This window comes from Peromyscus californicus, unplaced genomic scaffold, assembly GCF_007827085.1.
Source record: "Peromyscus californicus insignis strain IS unplaced genomic scaffold, ASM782708v3 Scaffold_7__1_contigs__length_154581171, whole genome shotgun sequence".
Classification (NCBI taxonomy): domain Eukaryota; kingdom Metazoa; phylum Chordata; class Mammalia; order Rodentia; family Cricetidae; genus Peromyscus; species Peromyscus californicus.
The window spans coordinates 43,815,516-43,832,042 of record NW_026294595.1 but is presented as its reverse complement, the minus strand read 5'-3'; the positions used below and the strand labels follow the sequence as shown (position 1 = coordinate 43,832,042).

The 16,527-nt window shown below is 36.6% G+C and overlaps 1 protein-coding gene and 1 long non-coding RNA gene across 14 annotated transcripts in view; one reads left to right on the top strand and one right to left on the bottom strand.

Moving 5' to 3' along the window:
* Nucleotides 1-16,527, bottom strand: part of LOC128101831 (uncharacterized) — a 246,304-nt gene that overhangs the window by 41,206 nt on the left and 188,571 nt on the right. For 8 of the 10 annotated variants that reach the window (XR_008215208.1, XR_008215202.1, XR_008215200.1 and 5 more), the window contains one exon: nt 14,430-14,599. The exons of the other annotated variants lie outside the window; for them this stretch is intronic. This is a non-coding gene — a long non-coding RNA (uncharacterized LOC128101831). The remainder of the gene's footprint in view (nt 1-14,429; nt 14,600-16,527) is intronic. 10 annotated transcript variants of the gene reach the window in all.
* The window catches only part of Scn9a (sodium voltage-gated channel alpha subunit 9), a 157,403-nt gene that overhangs the window by 2,835 nt on the left and 138,041 nt on the right, over nt 1-16,527 (top strand). The gene's annotated exons all lie outside the window — the stretch shown is intronic.

Below are 16,527 nucleotides of genomic sequence, written 5' to 3'. Positions count from 1 at the left end.
AAATGAAAACGCCTTTACTACTGACCCAGGTTATAGTGTTGGCATGAACAGTAGAGGGGTTGTATGTATTTATGTAACTAGTGATGCATGAATACATGAATTATTTCACTATAGCATAACTCAATAATGGAAATGTATCATCTTATGCCTCAACATTGTAAGTGATCAAACATCTAGCATGTTTACAACTCTGTGCTGTGATTTCGAAGAGGTAAAATTAAAACATCCCAGCTTTCATCAGTACATGCAGTAATATATTCAAAGATAAGTGGATTATAATGTATGTTTAGGAAGGCAGTGACAACAGATGGATTAAAATATATATTAAAGAAAATGGGAATAAATGAATTAATATGAGTGGAAACTATCAGTAGTCTTGTGACACTATTAGATTAAATCTTAAGGATTTAAAGATCATTGAAATCGATGTCTAAGATATTAAAGCACTAATTTTAATAATTGCAGAGACTTGAATGAACTTAGGGCATGGGAGTCTACTGAAATGATCCTGAAAGTTCCTTATGATCATAGTGTTTACTCCAGGTACTTGATGAAATTATGTTAGAAATATGAAGTACTGATTTAGGAAGGCTCAGAAAGGAATGAGAGGCCATGAAGATGCATCGTCAATACTAGGATGAAGATATGGACTTCAGTATTAATCCTGGTTAATGGGAGTTTTGTATAGAGGGAAATTTTCCACAGCTCAACGTTTTATATATAAAGTAAGCCTCCCTATTGCCTTCACTTTACATGACTCAAGACTCCCCTTAAGACTCACATCCAAACATTAGGCAGAGCTTGGGGAATCCTGCAGAAGAGGGAGGAAGGATTATAGAAGCCAGGGGGTCAAGGATACCATAAGAACACCCACAGAATCAACTAACCTGGCCTCACAGAGACTGAACTAATAACCAAGGAGCCTGCAAGGGACTGACCTAGGACTGGGAGGAGAGGAGGGAGGGGAAGCTTCAGTTGGGATGTAAAAACAAAAATAAATAAATAATACAAAAAATTAAGTAAATAAGGAATGGAGAGATTGTTCAGTGATTAAGACCACTTGCTGCTCTTGCACAGTTCCTAGCACCTAACTGGAAGTTCACAGCTTTCAGTAACTCCAGTCCCAGGGGATCTGATGCCCTGTTCTGGCATCTGAGAGTACTGTAAGCACATAGTACATGTAAGCAAAACAATCATACATAGAAAACAAAATTAAATGATTTTTTAATATAAACAAGTAATTTTGGTGTTAGTATTTTTGCTGTGAATTTAACTTTTGGTTAATTGATCAGTTTTAGTCAGTGTGTGTGTGTGTGTGTGTGTGTGTGTGTGTGTGTGTGTGTGTGTAGTGAGTGTCCATTTGGTTTGGGTTTTATTTTTCTCTGTTAAGGTTTTGGCAATGTTTTATATTAAAGGGATCCATGAATTTTCACCAGGTACATTGTGAAATTTGTTATTAAGGTGGCACATTGTCATAGTAAAGGGTTAGAATGGATCTGTGCATTAACTGAAGAAGGTCCTCCATTTTATATATCACAAGTGAGCTAACTCATTCTTACATAGGAACATGTGGCATTTTCAGAACCAGGTACAGTCAGATTCGCACCTGACATGGCAAGGCTGTAATAAAATGGACTTTATATAATGTCATAAAATACTATGTATGAAGATTTGTGAGAGAGCTTCAAAATATGTATAAAATGCTTTTATGGACTCTCAGAGATCAATTTTGGTGTGTTGCTGTCCTACAAAATAGAATTTCTTCATTGAGGATTTTATTTACTCTTTCCTCTTTACATTACTGGAAGGAAATGGCCTTCAGCAATAAGGAAAGCCATCAGCCCCTGGCAGCTAAAAAAAGTAATGAAATTTGGATGGTTGAAACCTTTGTGGGTGGAAAGGAGGAATGCCAGACCATAATAAAGAGGGAAAGCAAGGGAGGAACTTGAGTGGTGCCAGAAAACACTCTGACAGATAAATGTGGATTGGCACAATGTATAGACCCAAGTTCTTTTCTGTCCTTTTAATCCCACTGAGGAAATGGTCCCTTGCTGTTCTTTATTTAAAATACCAATTTATTACAAGTTAAATGCATTGTTATTGCTTATTCAACACAGAAAATCGAACTTTTTGGATTTTTAAACATGATATAACAGAAACAAACTGCCATATATTATTGTTAAAAAACTATCATTGTAATTTCATTGCTAGTTACTTTATGTGTCAAGTGTTGAGAGGACTGTGATTGTTCATAAATTTCTTTAAAATAACTCTTTGGGAGGTATCCAGGCAGTGGGACCGGGACCTGTCCTCAGTGCATGAGCTGGCTGTTTGGAACCTGGGACTTATGCAAGGACACTTTGCTCAGCCAGGGAGGAGGGGACTGGACCTGCCAGGACTGAATCTACCAGGTTGAACTCCATCCCCAGGGGAGTCTTTGCCCTGGAGGAGATGAGAATGGGGGGTGGGCTGGGGGGAAGGGGGGGAGCGCGGCGGCGGCAGGAGGGGGGTGGACAAGGGAATCCGTGGCTGATATGTAAAATTAAATTATAAATTAAAAAAAAAACTACTTGGACTTTTCAAACAAAGCTTTCTGACTCATTTATCAAAAAATACAGTAAAACTCAAATGTACCTATGAGTTTTCACTTATAGACGCAGAGGAAATGGGTGCATTTTCTAGCTCTCGACTCTGCAGTGAAGAAATGTCCTGCTTAATTCTTTTTCCCCCTTTGGTTATCTGTCCTACATTTCTTCTTGTAAACATTTGACATACATGCCACTACATATTCCACTTTCAGGTCAAATAATACAAACCAAAAGAAAACCGAATTTGTAAGTGAAGATTAATAATATTAGACAGGTGCATTAAGATATGTACAAGGACATTTCCACTGTGATTTTTTAATGAAATTTTGTGTGTATCACATGCCAAATTAGACTGCATGGTGACGCCTCAGTGGTTTCGTAAAAATTGGGATAATTTCACTCGTCATAGTCCCTAACAATCTTGCTTGTCGTTCATAAAGCATACATTCTTAAACCCAAAGTAATGAGGACAAAATATAATGTGTTTGAAGGTCACTATTTTAAAAAGCCAAAATGAAATAAATGTATATATTCAATTAAATACCAAAAAGTAAAATCAGATAAAATAAATGTTTATCATATTTCATGTATTGATTTAAATTCTATTAAGTAATTATCCTTTCAAGTCTATTGGATAATATTTTCTCATGAACATGGGATATGGAAATACATTGTAAATAGGATAAATAGGATGCTTTGCTAACAAATTATGCTTTTGCTCTCTCTGATAATATAAAATTAACATTTCTTCTAGATAAATCTAATGGATTCAGTTTCTATAAACAATCCCTATAAGGAATAAAATATTTCAAAGTAAATAATTTGTTTCCCACTCAGCATAATACATATATTAATGGCAGGGTGTCACTATGAAAGCCCAGATGGACCTCGAACTCAAGACCCTCCTTCCTTACCTGAACTTCCTGGTTGGTGGGAAACAGGCATATGCTACCACACCTAGCTACATAAACCTTGCCTTGCTACTCTGTGCAACTCCTCAGCTCCTGGCAATTCACATAGAGAGAAGGGAAATGGCACTCTCGGGGATCAATTGGGATCAAAGTCCTTACGATCTTATCATATCATTTGATAGAATTTCAAATATAAACTTTAATGGAATGGCTATGAAAAGTGCCTCTGAAAATGCCTATTATATTCATATTCTATTCTAGAATCACTGCAAATCTTTTTTGTAAGATGCTAAAATCACATAAAATAAATTTGTGCTTACCATAGTAACACAACTTTTTAGTCTAGATTTTTGTGTTACTTGCTTTGCTATTTCGGTTAAATCTGATGTCTCAAATTCAGTTTCATTTTCTGCAAAGTCATCAATATCTACATTTAAGGACTGCTAAAGAAACTACTTATACATGTATGTATATAGCTACAGTATAGAGATAAATATATTCAGCCATTTAATGTACACACATGAAAGTAGGCATTCAATAACAAATGCATTTGGTAAGCTAGTATATAATAATAGGAATGTATTATGATTGTATTTTAAATATAAATCATAATATAGCTAAATATTTTTACTTTTAAATAGATTCCAATGATTATTGATGAGGCTTTTCCCTAGCCATTTTTAAAGGTAATTACTTCTTTTCATTTCTAAGTTAGTACCATTTCATTTTGAACACTTTTCAACAGTTGGTTAAGTGTTTGGGTAAAAGTCATTGCTAAACATGTAAATAAAATATCTAAAAATTAAGTAGGAAAAGACAGATGAATATTAAAAATAAAGAACTTGATAAATGCCCCTCATTATTTCTGCCATGCTTTAGAACATGCATTATTATAATTCTACATAAGAAGAGTGTTCAGTGATGGAAGCTATCTGTCAGATGTTCTACTAGCCCATTCTGTAATCAGTACTTACTTATTGATACTGCTGTTGTTTGACACAATATGGTCTCACTGTATAGTCCAGGATGGCCTCTGACTCATAATTCCCATACCCCCAATTCCTATGCACTGGATCACCGGGGTGTGTGTGTGTGTGTGTGTGTGTGTGTGTATGTGTGTGTATGTGTGTACTGTATATAGTTGTCAGTGTGCACGTATTGAACATGTATTCACATGTCTGCAGAGGTCCGAGGTCACTTTGGGCGTCTTCTTTCATCACTCTCAGCTTAAATTTATTGTTTTGCAACAGTTTCTCTCACTGAACCTGAAGCTTATTGTTTCAGGTGGGCTGGCTCGTCCAGGAGCCCTGAGGATCTGTTGCCTCTGTCCTTCTCATCCTAAGGTTGTAGACTCTGTGACCATACATGACTTTTACATGGTCACAGGGAATCATGTCCTCGGGTGTGCGCAGCAGACACTTTACAGATGGAGCTGTCTCCCAAACTGTTATAGCTGCTTTTTAAATCAAAAAAGTAACATTTTTATGTGTTTGTATATGTCTATATGTATGATATGTATGTTTGAGTGTTCTTATGTGTGTATCATTGTGCATATGTGGAAGTCAGATGGCAAATTTTGGAAGCCAATTTTCTCCATCCACCATGGATCACAGGGGTTGAACTAAGGTCATCAGGCTTACATGGCAAGTATCTATATCTGCAAGCCATCTCTTTACCTATAATACTTTTAATGGAAGTTTTGGAAACTGTATGTCTGGAAATTTTTCACCTGCAAATGACATTCAGATTTACTCTAATAATTTTCTGTCCAAAATATCACTCAGAACTTTCAAAGAAGCAAACAAAGTTTCTGGGCATGTATATAAATAATTGCCACAATTTCCATTCATATGACATAATAATAAAATCAGAACCTTATAATGTAATCATTAAATAAGGTTAATACTTTAACAGATGTTATTCAGTATTTTCTCCAGAAACCCACAATTCTTCACCAGTTACAGAAAATGATGGGTCATATGCTTCAGGACATTGGCTAACACTACTATAAAGATATTAGAAAACAAACAGATAATAAGAACTTTGCTGTTAGGGTGAACATGAGTGACAATATTTACATGTTGCTGAAATTAGTGATAGTAACTATTAGTTTAGTAGTCTTACTTGTGAAGATTTCATTTATACTGAGCAAAACATCAACAATTTACAACTGTCCCCTTTGAATGTCCTCAGTCACTCTTTCAGGTAAGGATATTAAGATGTAGAAATTATTCAGGTTTCCAACAGCCAGTGACTTCTAAATTTTAGTGATGTGAATATGTTTAAGGTAAAAAAAAAATAATATATGTGTATGGCTAGAAAAGTAGCTCAGTTGATGAAGAGTTGCCTTACATGAGGATCTGAGTTCCATTCCTTGAACCCATCTAAAGTGAGCTGGCAGTAGTGGTCTGTGTTTTAAATCTCAGCATTAGAAAATGAGGATTCTGGAATATATTGAAAATCCACCTACTTGGTGAGTTCCAGTCCAGTGAAAGACTCTGTCTCAAATCAAACAAGCAAAGAAAAATCTCAATCTTGTAAAAGGTACAGAATACCTGATAAACAACACCCAAGTTTTATTCTAGTCTTTATATGCACAGGCACACACACAAATAAACTTGAATACACATAGACACACACACTTATACATATGGGCATACATACACACAAAAATGCTGCTCACACAGAGAGGCACGTAAACACCCTTCCCCATATATAAGTGTGTGTGTGTGTGTGTGTGTGTGTGTGTGTGTGTGTGTGTGTGTGTGTATCACATATATTACATATATATGGGGGATATATATGTATACATAATAGGTGTTTATATATGCATATGTATATACACATATATTTGTACTTATTCAACACAAAATCATAGACACATCTAGTAGTTAAACTAATTTTCAATGAAAGCTTTTTAACACATAGTGGAGCTAAAATAATCTAAATTTGTAATTAAATAGGTCAAACTACATAACTACAATACTAAAGAAAAAGGATAAATGGGAAGATGGAAAAATGCTTAATACTCATCTTACACTTGGGGAGTGCATTGAACTTAAAATGAAGTTGAAACTTAGATTGAAATTTGGAGAGTTACTGTATGCTTTAAATGTTGTCATGTTACTTTAGAAATCAAGCAACTGCTTATTGGTGTGAGGTGATTGCATTACTACTGTACTATGTTGTTTAATGTGAGAGAGAAACAGGAGTCTTTCCCAGGTGGGCATGAGTTGAATAAAGAACCATTGTATCATGAAAAGGAACATGTATATGAAATGTTTGGCAAAGTTCATTTCAAAAAGAAGAGAACTGTAATGAAATATGAGTGATATTCTGAATGTTAGGAGACCAAGAAGTAGAGGAAATAAGATGACCTTGCAAAGGACAAGAAAGCTAAGGACAGTGTTTGTTGGAAGAAATTTTGTGGCTTGAAAAGTAAGAATTTAGACATTTTTAATGAATGGAATATGAATATTTCTAATATTGCAAATTGCTATTCTCAAATGTAGCCTAAAACATAGTACTTAGTCTCACAGTCCATTATCCATGTAAATTAGTGTTTCTTTAACTTTAGTAATTCAAGATTACCCTTCAGAGATTCAGAAATATTTTTAGAAGATGAATTCATTTTATATTATGGTCCTAATAATTGTGTTTCTAAATTATTCTTTTAACATTTCTTATTAATAGAATTCAAGCCAGCCTGGGCCACATAGTGAGAGCTTGTCTCAAAAAAACAACATAGGGTTTGACTGTAGTTGGAAGTGTTCCTGTGTCCCGCCCAGTCCACAGATACTCAGACCCAAGTAAACACACAGAGGCTTATATTAATTAAAACTGCTTGGTTATTGGCTCAGGCTTACTACTGACTAGTTCTTACACTTAAAATCAACCCATTTCTGTTGATCTATATGTCACCACATGTTCCATGGCTTTACCTGTGTGCCATTGCATGCTGCTCCCTGGACAGCAGGCTGGTGTCTCCTGACTCAGCCTTCCTCTTCCCAGAATTCTCCTTGTCTGCTTATCCCACCTGTACTTCCTGCCTGGATATTGGCCAATCAATGTTTTATTAAACCAGTGTAAAAAAGCATTATTCCACAGCATTTGACCTCTGAATTCTATGATATATCTTAACCTCTTAAGTGACTGTGGACTTGTACCTTGTCCACTAGATTGCTAAGATTTATCAAAACTATAGTGAGACATCACCTGATACTTGGTAAGACAACTTATATGCTTTTGGCAGGAATGTTGAAATGATGTAACCACAATTTAAATTAATATTGCCTCCTTAAAATATGTCTCTGACTCTTTTGCCTACTTTTGGGACTGTTTTCCTTCTATTGTTTTGTACTATCCAGCCTTGATGAGGGCGTTTGCCTTGTTTTATTATGCTTGGTTGTTGTCTCTTGGAGGCCTGCTCTTTTCTGAAAGGAAATGGGGGAAGTGAAACTGGGGAAGAGCTGAGGTGGGGCCAGAGCTGGAAGCAGTGGAAGGAGAGGAAATCATGGTTGAGATATATTTTATGAGAGAAGAAATTTTTCAATAAAAATATTAAAAATGCAGTTACCATTATGCATCAGTCCAATACTGGGTTTCTGCCAAACAAATTGAAATTAGAACCTCAAAGAGATATCACTTCCCTATGTTCATGAAGATTATTTAAATAGTGAAGTACTGTAAAAGTCATTGAGATGAGTTCAGAAAGGAAATTTGGTATATGCTTCCGAATGAGTATGTTTAGCCTAGAAGAATAAAATCTTCCCACTTCTGTCAGAATGGATAAACCCTGAAGACATGCTAATCAAAATAATCAGGGAGAGGTTAATCCTGCATGATTTCATCCACATGACTTATCTGAAATGATTAGATTTAGTAGGAAAAGAAACTAGGGAAGTGGTAGAGTTAGTGTTGGGGGAGGGGGAATTGTGAGCTGTTTTTTGTAGGTTTGAAGATTTCCTACAAGATGGATCAGTTCTAGCTATCTGCCACACAATGCAGCATGTGTAGTTAACACTATAATATTAGACACCTAAGAATTGGCTCCAGTTCTACAATGGGACAAGGCAGTACAGTTATTATGTAACGTCTGTGAGGCCTTAAAGTTGATCTACAGTTCTGAAACAAGCAAACAACAAGCACAACCTCAAACACTTCCAGAAGAACATGCTGGAGCACATATGAATCCCCAGCTGTTTAGGAGTCTTAGGCAGGAGGATGGCTTATGGTTCTGAATTGGAGAACACAGTAAGACTCTACCACAAAAAAAAAAAAAAAAAAAAAAAAAAAAACACATTGAGAAGATAAATTCACACAAGAAAAAGGAAGAAGAATAGAAAACTAAAGGAATGGAAGGAACTCTTGTGAATGCTGATGGTATTATTTTAAGTGCATGCACAGATCCAAATTTATCAAGTTACATATATTAAAAACGTAGATTTGTTTGACAATTAAAATTCAATTTATCTATAAAAATGAGATCATATTTTGTTCCTAAAAGTGTTCCTCATTAGAATCATATATGTGATTGATCCTCAGGTGTGTTAAATAAGTAGTAAATATCTATTTTTCAATAATATGTTCATCTTTATTTTAAAATCTGCTTTTTTCCAATAAAAATTACTAAGAATGGTAAGAATAAGTGGATGATAACTTGGTACCCATGTGTAGTTTATTTTTGATGTAAGTTTCTAAAAAATGAAGTCATAGGCCAGGCAGATTTCTCAAGAGGTAAAGGTACATATCATCAAACCTACAGTGCAGACCTTGGCTAGACCCACAGGACCCATGTGTTGGAAGCAGAGAACTGACTCCCATGGGAGTTGGCCTTTGGTCTATGCAAGGAACCTGTGGCCTGTGCCTCCCCAAATGGAGTCTTGTTTCTTCTAAACTCTTTCCTTGAGAATTTCATGCTTGTATACAATGCAATATTATGATATCTAAACCCATTCCCCATCTCCAAACTCCCTCTATATCTCCTGGAACATGCCACCGCCCAGCCCTCCAATTTCATGTCTTTTTTTATAACCCATTACATCCAGTTAGAGGTGCCCTTTTTGCATAGGGTGTGGAGCTATCAACTGGATTGTGGGAATCTTACCAGTGCCACATCCTCAGGAAACAATAACTCTCCCCTGCCCAAGCCCAGCAACTATCCACTGCCAATATCTCCTTAGTAACTGGTGGAGCCTAAAGATCATCTACACCACTGACAGGATTTTAATCCTGCTTCATCTTTTATAGATTTTGTGTAGGTAACCACAGCTGTTGTTAGATCATGACGTCAATACCCAGGAAACAGCACTTCACAGAAGTACTTCCCATCCTCTAACTCATATCATTCCCATCCCTCTTTTTCTATGCTTCCTGGCCCTTGGTGGTGAGGGTTTTAGCACAGATATCAGCTCCTTATTCTCACTAATTTGACCAATTACGCATCTTTCCATGGACCATTATCCACTGCAAAATGAAGGTTCACTGACCGAGGTTGAGAAGACGGCAAATGTATGGTTATAAAAATAAATATTTATAGAAAAGTTTGACAGCATAACCATTTAGACATACAATAACAGGGTCTACCCAGAGGCCTAAGACCTCCACCATGGACTTTTAATTAAGATTACTAGGCCAATGGAGTGGGCCTCAGATCCAGCAAGAAAGCAGCTAGTTACCCAGTAACAGTAGTGATACCACTTTGCCAATAGGCACATCTTACATGGCAGGTTGGTGTTGTAGTATATAGGGTCAGTGCCAAATAAGATCACTGATGCCTCCCCCCCTGCACCGCCCCCCCCCCCCCCCCCCCGCCAGCTGCCTGCATGACATCTCTCTGTATGATGGAATCTAGCAAGCAGCAAGGAACTTTCCTAATTGTTCTCAGGTTAATTTCTTTATGTCCAGCAGCCAAGATTTGTGATGTCTTCAGGAATAGAGTATGTGATGGCTAGTCTTGGTCTAACATACCTGGGAAGATGAAACCTCCATTAATGAATTGCCTTAATCAGATTGACCTGTAAGCATATCTATGGGGCATTTTCTTGTTTGCTAATTGATGTAAGATGGCCTAGCTCACGGAGGACAGTACTAACCCAAGGCAGTTAGGACTGGGCTATGTAAGAAAGGTAGCTGACATGAGCCTGGAAACAAGCCAGAAATTTGTTTTCCTACAAGGTCTCTGCTTCAATTCCTGCCTCCAAATTTCTGTTTGAGCTCCTATACTAGCTTCCTTCAATAATAGGCTGTAATTTGTAAAGTGAAGTAAACCTTTTCTTCTTCAGGTTACTTTTAATCACAGTGTTTATTACATCAACAGAAAACAAGCCACAGTAGAGTCTTACTGTATAGTTATAGTGGGTAACAATACCCTGTGTTGTTTAGGAGACCTCTAGATCCCCCTGGCCAATAGCTCTCAAGGAGGTGTCCCTTGCCTTGTACTGTGATTTTCAGTTAATAACCAATGTCTGTTGGGAGTGACATTATCCACCCAAGCCAGGTAATTCCATCCAAATTCTTCTTCTGTGAGTTGTATTTTGAAATTAGCTCTATTACCCAGTGACTGTTCCACCCTCAGGAAAGCACGAGAATTTTTGCTGTGTTTAACCGCAATTGTACTCCCCAGTCCAGGACCCTAGCATTAAGAGTTCTGTGGATGACTGAGTGCTCATGTGTTAAAGTGTACTAAAGTTGGTACATTTAAAAATGCTACAAGGTTGATCTTTTCCTAAAAGTGAAACATTAGCCAAATGATATTGAAAAAATGAACTAGGGATTGGAGGGAGGCAGCTGAAATCTCCTAGGGCTAGTGATCAATCATTAAGCACCATTTGGCAAGTCTCCAGAATGTGCAGGACAGGACTTGGCATCCAGGCTGGTGCTGGTGCCACTGAGATATTTGGAGAGAGAGGCCCTGGCAGGATCCCAAAGGCCTGGAGAGGGTATACCCCGGCGCCTCTGGCTAGCTTTCAGAAGCCTCATATCTGTTCCCCATTTGGAGTTTAAGATAGTCCCTTACTCTCTCCCTTTTTAACCTTCCTTTCTTCCTTGAGAATGTCTGCGTTGAGAAGCTATTCGGGTATCATTGCAAACACTGTAGACTGCCCTCCACAGAACATGAAGGAATAACGTTAGTTGTCAGAGAAATGTAAGAAATATGCCCCCTTCCCCACAATTGAATTATAAGAAACACTATAAAGAAGTATAAGACAGAACAGAGAGATGTGAAGGAAGGAAGAAATTGCTAAGTTGGCCAGAAAGCAAAGCCAAAAATAGTACTCAATAGCTTCTTTGGTTTGAGATTACTACCCAAGCCTAGAGATCTGTGTGGTAAGTCAATGCTACAGTGACCATCAAGGGACAAATTTTTTGAGGGATGGAGGACTGTGCCTCATTTTAACTCAATCCCTTTCTGGAGATAAATAATACAATCAGAATAAATGCTTGAGAAACCCTTAATTCTCATTAAAAGTTATCTTTTACCATTTTGGTTCATTTTACAAAAATATTTCGTAGTGTCTTCTTACCTCTAAAGGATTGAAAGTTCTGTTTTATTTGGGGAGAAATGTGTTAATGTGACAAAGGTGAGCATTGTGGGTACCTTTGAGTGTCACACTCAGGACACTAAAACAGTATGAGAGTATTGCAATAATTTGCACATTTTGAGTAATTTTTGTGACTGTTGTTCAACATTCCCATTGGAAGAAAACTTCCAAGAAATAAACCAAGAAAATGCCCTGGTGTTCCCAAGGCATGACTTACAGAGTGACTGTAGAATTCTAATGACTCCTCTTCTTTACAAAATTCAGGGAATGTTTGGAATGTTTCTTAGGGGGAAAAATACTGATTTGCATTTCCCTCTTTGCTAGGAATGATTAATATTTTTGAAATACATCAAGGTATTTTTATTTCTTTTCTTTCTTTTTTTTTTTAGAACTCTCTGACTAGATCCTAAGTCCATTTTCTGAAATGGTCACTTTTTGTTGTTGTTGTTGTTGTTTCGTGTGTGTGTGTGTGTGTGTGTGTGTGTGTGTGTGTGTGTGTGTGTGTGTAGACTCCTTATTTTTTGAGTTCCTTATATAATTTGTATATTAATCCTCTTTCAGATGTATATTTGGTAAAGATTGTCTCTCATTCAGTGGCTTCCTCTTCATTTGACTGATCGTGTCTGTAGCTGGGCAGAAACTTTTCAGTTTTATGATGTTCCATTTATCAATTGTTGGCCTCAATTCCTAGGCAAATGGAGTTTCAGTCAGGAAGTTCTTCCCTACACCTACCTACACCTACACCCTGTAGTTTACTTGTAATGTTTTCTTCTAGCAATTTCAATGTTCTGGGTTTCACATTTAGGTCTTTGATCCAGTTGGAGTTACCTTATGTGCAAGATGATAGACACAGGTCTAATTTCATTCTTCTACATGTGGACGTCTAGTTCTCCCAGTACCATTTGTTGAGGATACTTTTTCTCCAGTGTATGTGTTTGTAGAATATTAGATGGTTGGAGTTACACATTCTCATGTCTGGTTCCCCAATTTTGTTCCATTTTTCTACATGTGTTTTTGTGCCAGTACCATATTGTTTTTATAACTATGGCTCTGTAATGTATCTTGAGATCTGGAATGGTAATCGCTCCAGCATTCTATTTGCTCAGGATTGTTTTGGTCCTTTCCTAAATAGGATAAGAATTTATCATCAATTGTCTAACTAGTTAAAAGTCAGTTACTCTGTTTTCTAATCTGAGCTACTAAGGGTTATGATCAGTAATAGTTTAAGCCTGGATTCTGTCTCACTATAGTTATAATCTCCACAGATCATAGCAAAAGGCTTGGCAAAGAATGGACCTCCAGTTATACTTGAGTAACAAATTAATGTGGAAGAAATACTGTCTTGTTTCCTTAAGCAGGAAGAAAGTCAGAAATATGTACCACTCAGAATCTTCAGCAATGCATTGTGTGATGAATAGTCTTGGTTGTTGAGCAGATACACTTGGAAACAGAGAACATCTATTGAAGAATAGCCTAGATCAGGCTTTATATGTCTATAAGCATGTCTATGGGTCATTTTCTTGATTATTAATTGATGTAGGAGGACCTAATTTTGGGCATCAAGTTCATAATGGGGAAACCTACAGAGACAATGAAACCAAACTAGTTGGAACTCATGAAATTTAGACCAACACCTGTGGAGCCTCCATAGGACTGAACTAGGCCCTCTACATGAGCAGAACAGTTGTGTAGCTTGATCTGCTTTAGAGGCCCCCTGGCAGTAGGCTCAGGATCCATCCCTGGTGCATAAGCTGGCTTTTTGGAGCCTACTACCTATGGTGGGACACTTCGCACAGCCTTGAGGCAGAGAGGTGGGGCTTGGACCTACCTCTACTGAACATACCAGGCTCTGCTGACTCCCCATAGGAGGCCTTATCTTCTTGTAGGAGGGAATGGACGGGGGGTGGGGGGTGGGGGGGGGGTGGGGGGTGGGTGGAGGGGTGCTGTAGGGGTGGAAGGAGGGAGGAGGGTGATCTGTGATTGGTATGTAAAATGAATAAAAAATTTCTTAATTAAAAAAACAAACAAAATCAAATCTTTTCTTTGGTTCTCTTAATTCTTAATAAAGTCACTATTTCTCCCTCCATTAATTTCATAGTAACTTTCAGAAAAATTTCTTCCTAAGAACTAAAGCCTGAAGGTTAGTGTTTATCACCATGGATTTCTTGTCTGCAAGTCCTTGTATATTTTAAGTTCTGCAGCCATTGACTTCCCATTTAGGGGCTACTAGCAAATGAAAAATGGAAACTGAAAAGACTAAATTAAGTTAAAATTTATAGTGCAATAAAATTACAATATATAAACATCATTTCAAAATAAATTGTTAGAAGTGGTAATTAAAATGGTGATTTTTTAAAAGATAGTTTAACTATTGGAGGGAGGCTTACCTGTTCACTTTACTTCAGAATTCAAGTCTCCTGATATTTTTTGGAGGATAAATTTGAGGGAGGATAGATGTTCTCTTCTTGTGGGTCTTTCTCCTCCACTTTGGCACATCTACTGGTGTCACACTTGTCGTGCTTGTTCAGCTCACATCCCAGAAGACATGTTGTTGAGACTTTATGGGTGTAGATTATGATGTTACTAAGAGACACAGTCTCACAGCAAACTCCCTGACCCTATGGCTCCTGCAATCTTCCCACCCACTCTTCCACAATGTTCCCTGAACCTTAAAAACTTATCTTTGAAACTATAAAAGGCGGTGTCTGTCATCCTTCAAATTAACCATTTCTGATAAAGAATGCTCCTTTAAAGAGTTCATTAGTTTGGTAAGTACATTACTCATTTTGAAGTAAAGATGTCAACAATTAGGAACATATTCCAATAAAATTACTAATGGTGGTTATTATATTTAACTTATAGATGATATGTTTAACATTAGAAACTCTATCTTGGTAGCTAGCTAAACTCAATTTTCTTATTGTGATAAGGTATTTTTATATTCCTTAAGGGAGAAAATCCAAAAGGAAATAACAGTATATAGAGATATCATGTCTTTATATCTTTTTCTCTATTGTACCACCCGGACACTAGTTAGCTAGAAAAGATACACAGAACAATGACAATATCTGATAGAAATCATCCCGTTAAATGTCCAATAACTTTATGGAAGCCGCATAATTTAAATAGTGGATAAAACTGATCTAGTGGTCATCTCATAAAAAAATTTCAGTGTCCAGAAATCAACATTATATATGGGAATTACAAAGATTAGTACTTCAAATCAGTATGATCGAATATTAGTTAATAGGTATTATTGAGACATATGGGTAGTGTGTGTGATTAAAGATCCATAGATTATTCCCTCACCAGTTATTCCAATGTGTATTTCAAAATAACCAAAATTATATGCCATTCTTCTAAAGGCATGCACAAACATTCCCTGACTGATTGTTACTGGAAGGTATTAATTGGTAGATGAGATTTGGCAATGCTTTCTTTTTCAGAAACAAAATTCAAGTACGACTTTGACTCCACAGTTCCTGTCCTGGTCTTTTGTCTTACAAATGTCATGTCATGCAGTAAAAATATGCTAGAGAAGGAAATGTGGCTCTGGGGAGCAGCTTGAGTGTTCTATAGTAAAGGACAAACAACCAAATTTCAGTCCATTTATATAATAAAACGATATGAAGCTGTTGCAATAAGAAATGGTCCTGTACTTTATTGATCTCCTGTATTAATACAGAGATATTTCCAGGTTACAGTTGATTTTAAAGATCTATTTTATCTTTTACTTTATGTCAATGAGTCTTTTGTTAAATGTTTGTCTGTGTACCATATGTGTGACTGATGTCCATGGAAGTCAGAAGAAGATGTCAGATCCTCTGGAACTGGAGTTACAGCTACTGTGAGCCACCACATGGGTGCAGAAACCTGAGCTCTTATCTTCTGCAAGAACAGCCAAAGGGGGGAAAATACAATTGAAAGTGCAGAACGAAGTGGGGATGGAGTCACAGTGTTTTCTAGGGAAGTACTCTTACTCCTGAAACAACCTGCGATTTGGAATTCATCCTTACTGTAAAAAGTTCGATTAGTATGACTCAGTATCTTATTATAATTGCTCAAGATATTTCAGGTGGTGGAGGAGAGTACCTAGACCCAGTTTATAGGTGATATTCTAGAATGTATTATAACTAAATAAAAAATTAATGAAATTAAATGAGGGAATTTAATTAATTCATTAAATTGTAGTGAAAATGTATTTAATTAAAGCAGGATACATTTTCTCATTTTAAAATTCATATATACATATATATATATACATACACACACACACACACACACACACACATATATATATATATATATATATATATATATATATATATATATATGAAATGTCATTCCTAAAGAGACTTCATGCTATAGCATACACATTAAGGTCCTGGCTCAGAAATATTTTCTTTCTTTATTTTGTTCTTTTGAAAACATTAAGATAAAATATAAACCATAAAAATACTAGTGGGTATGTCAAGATGTTTTCAG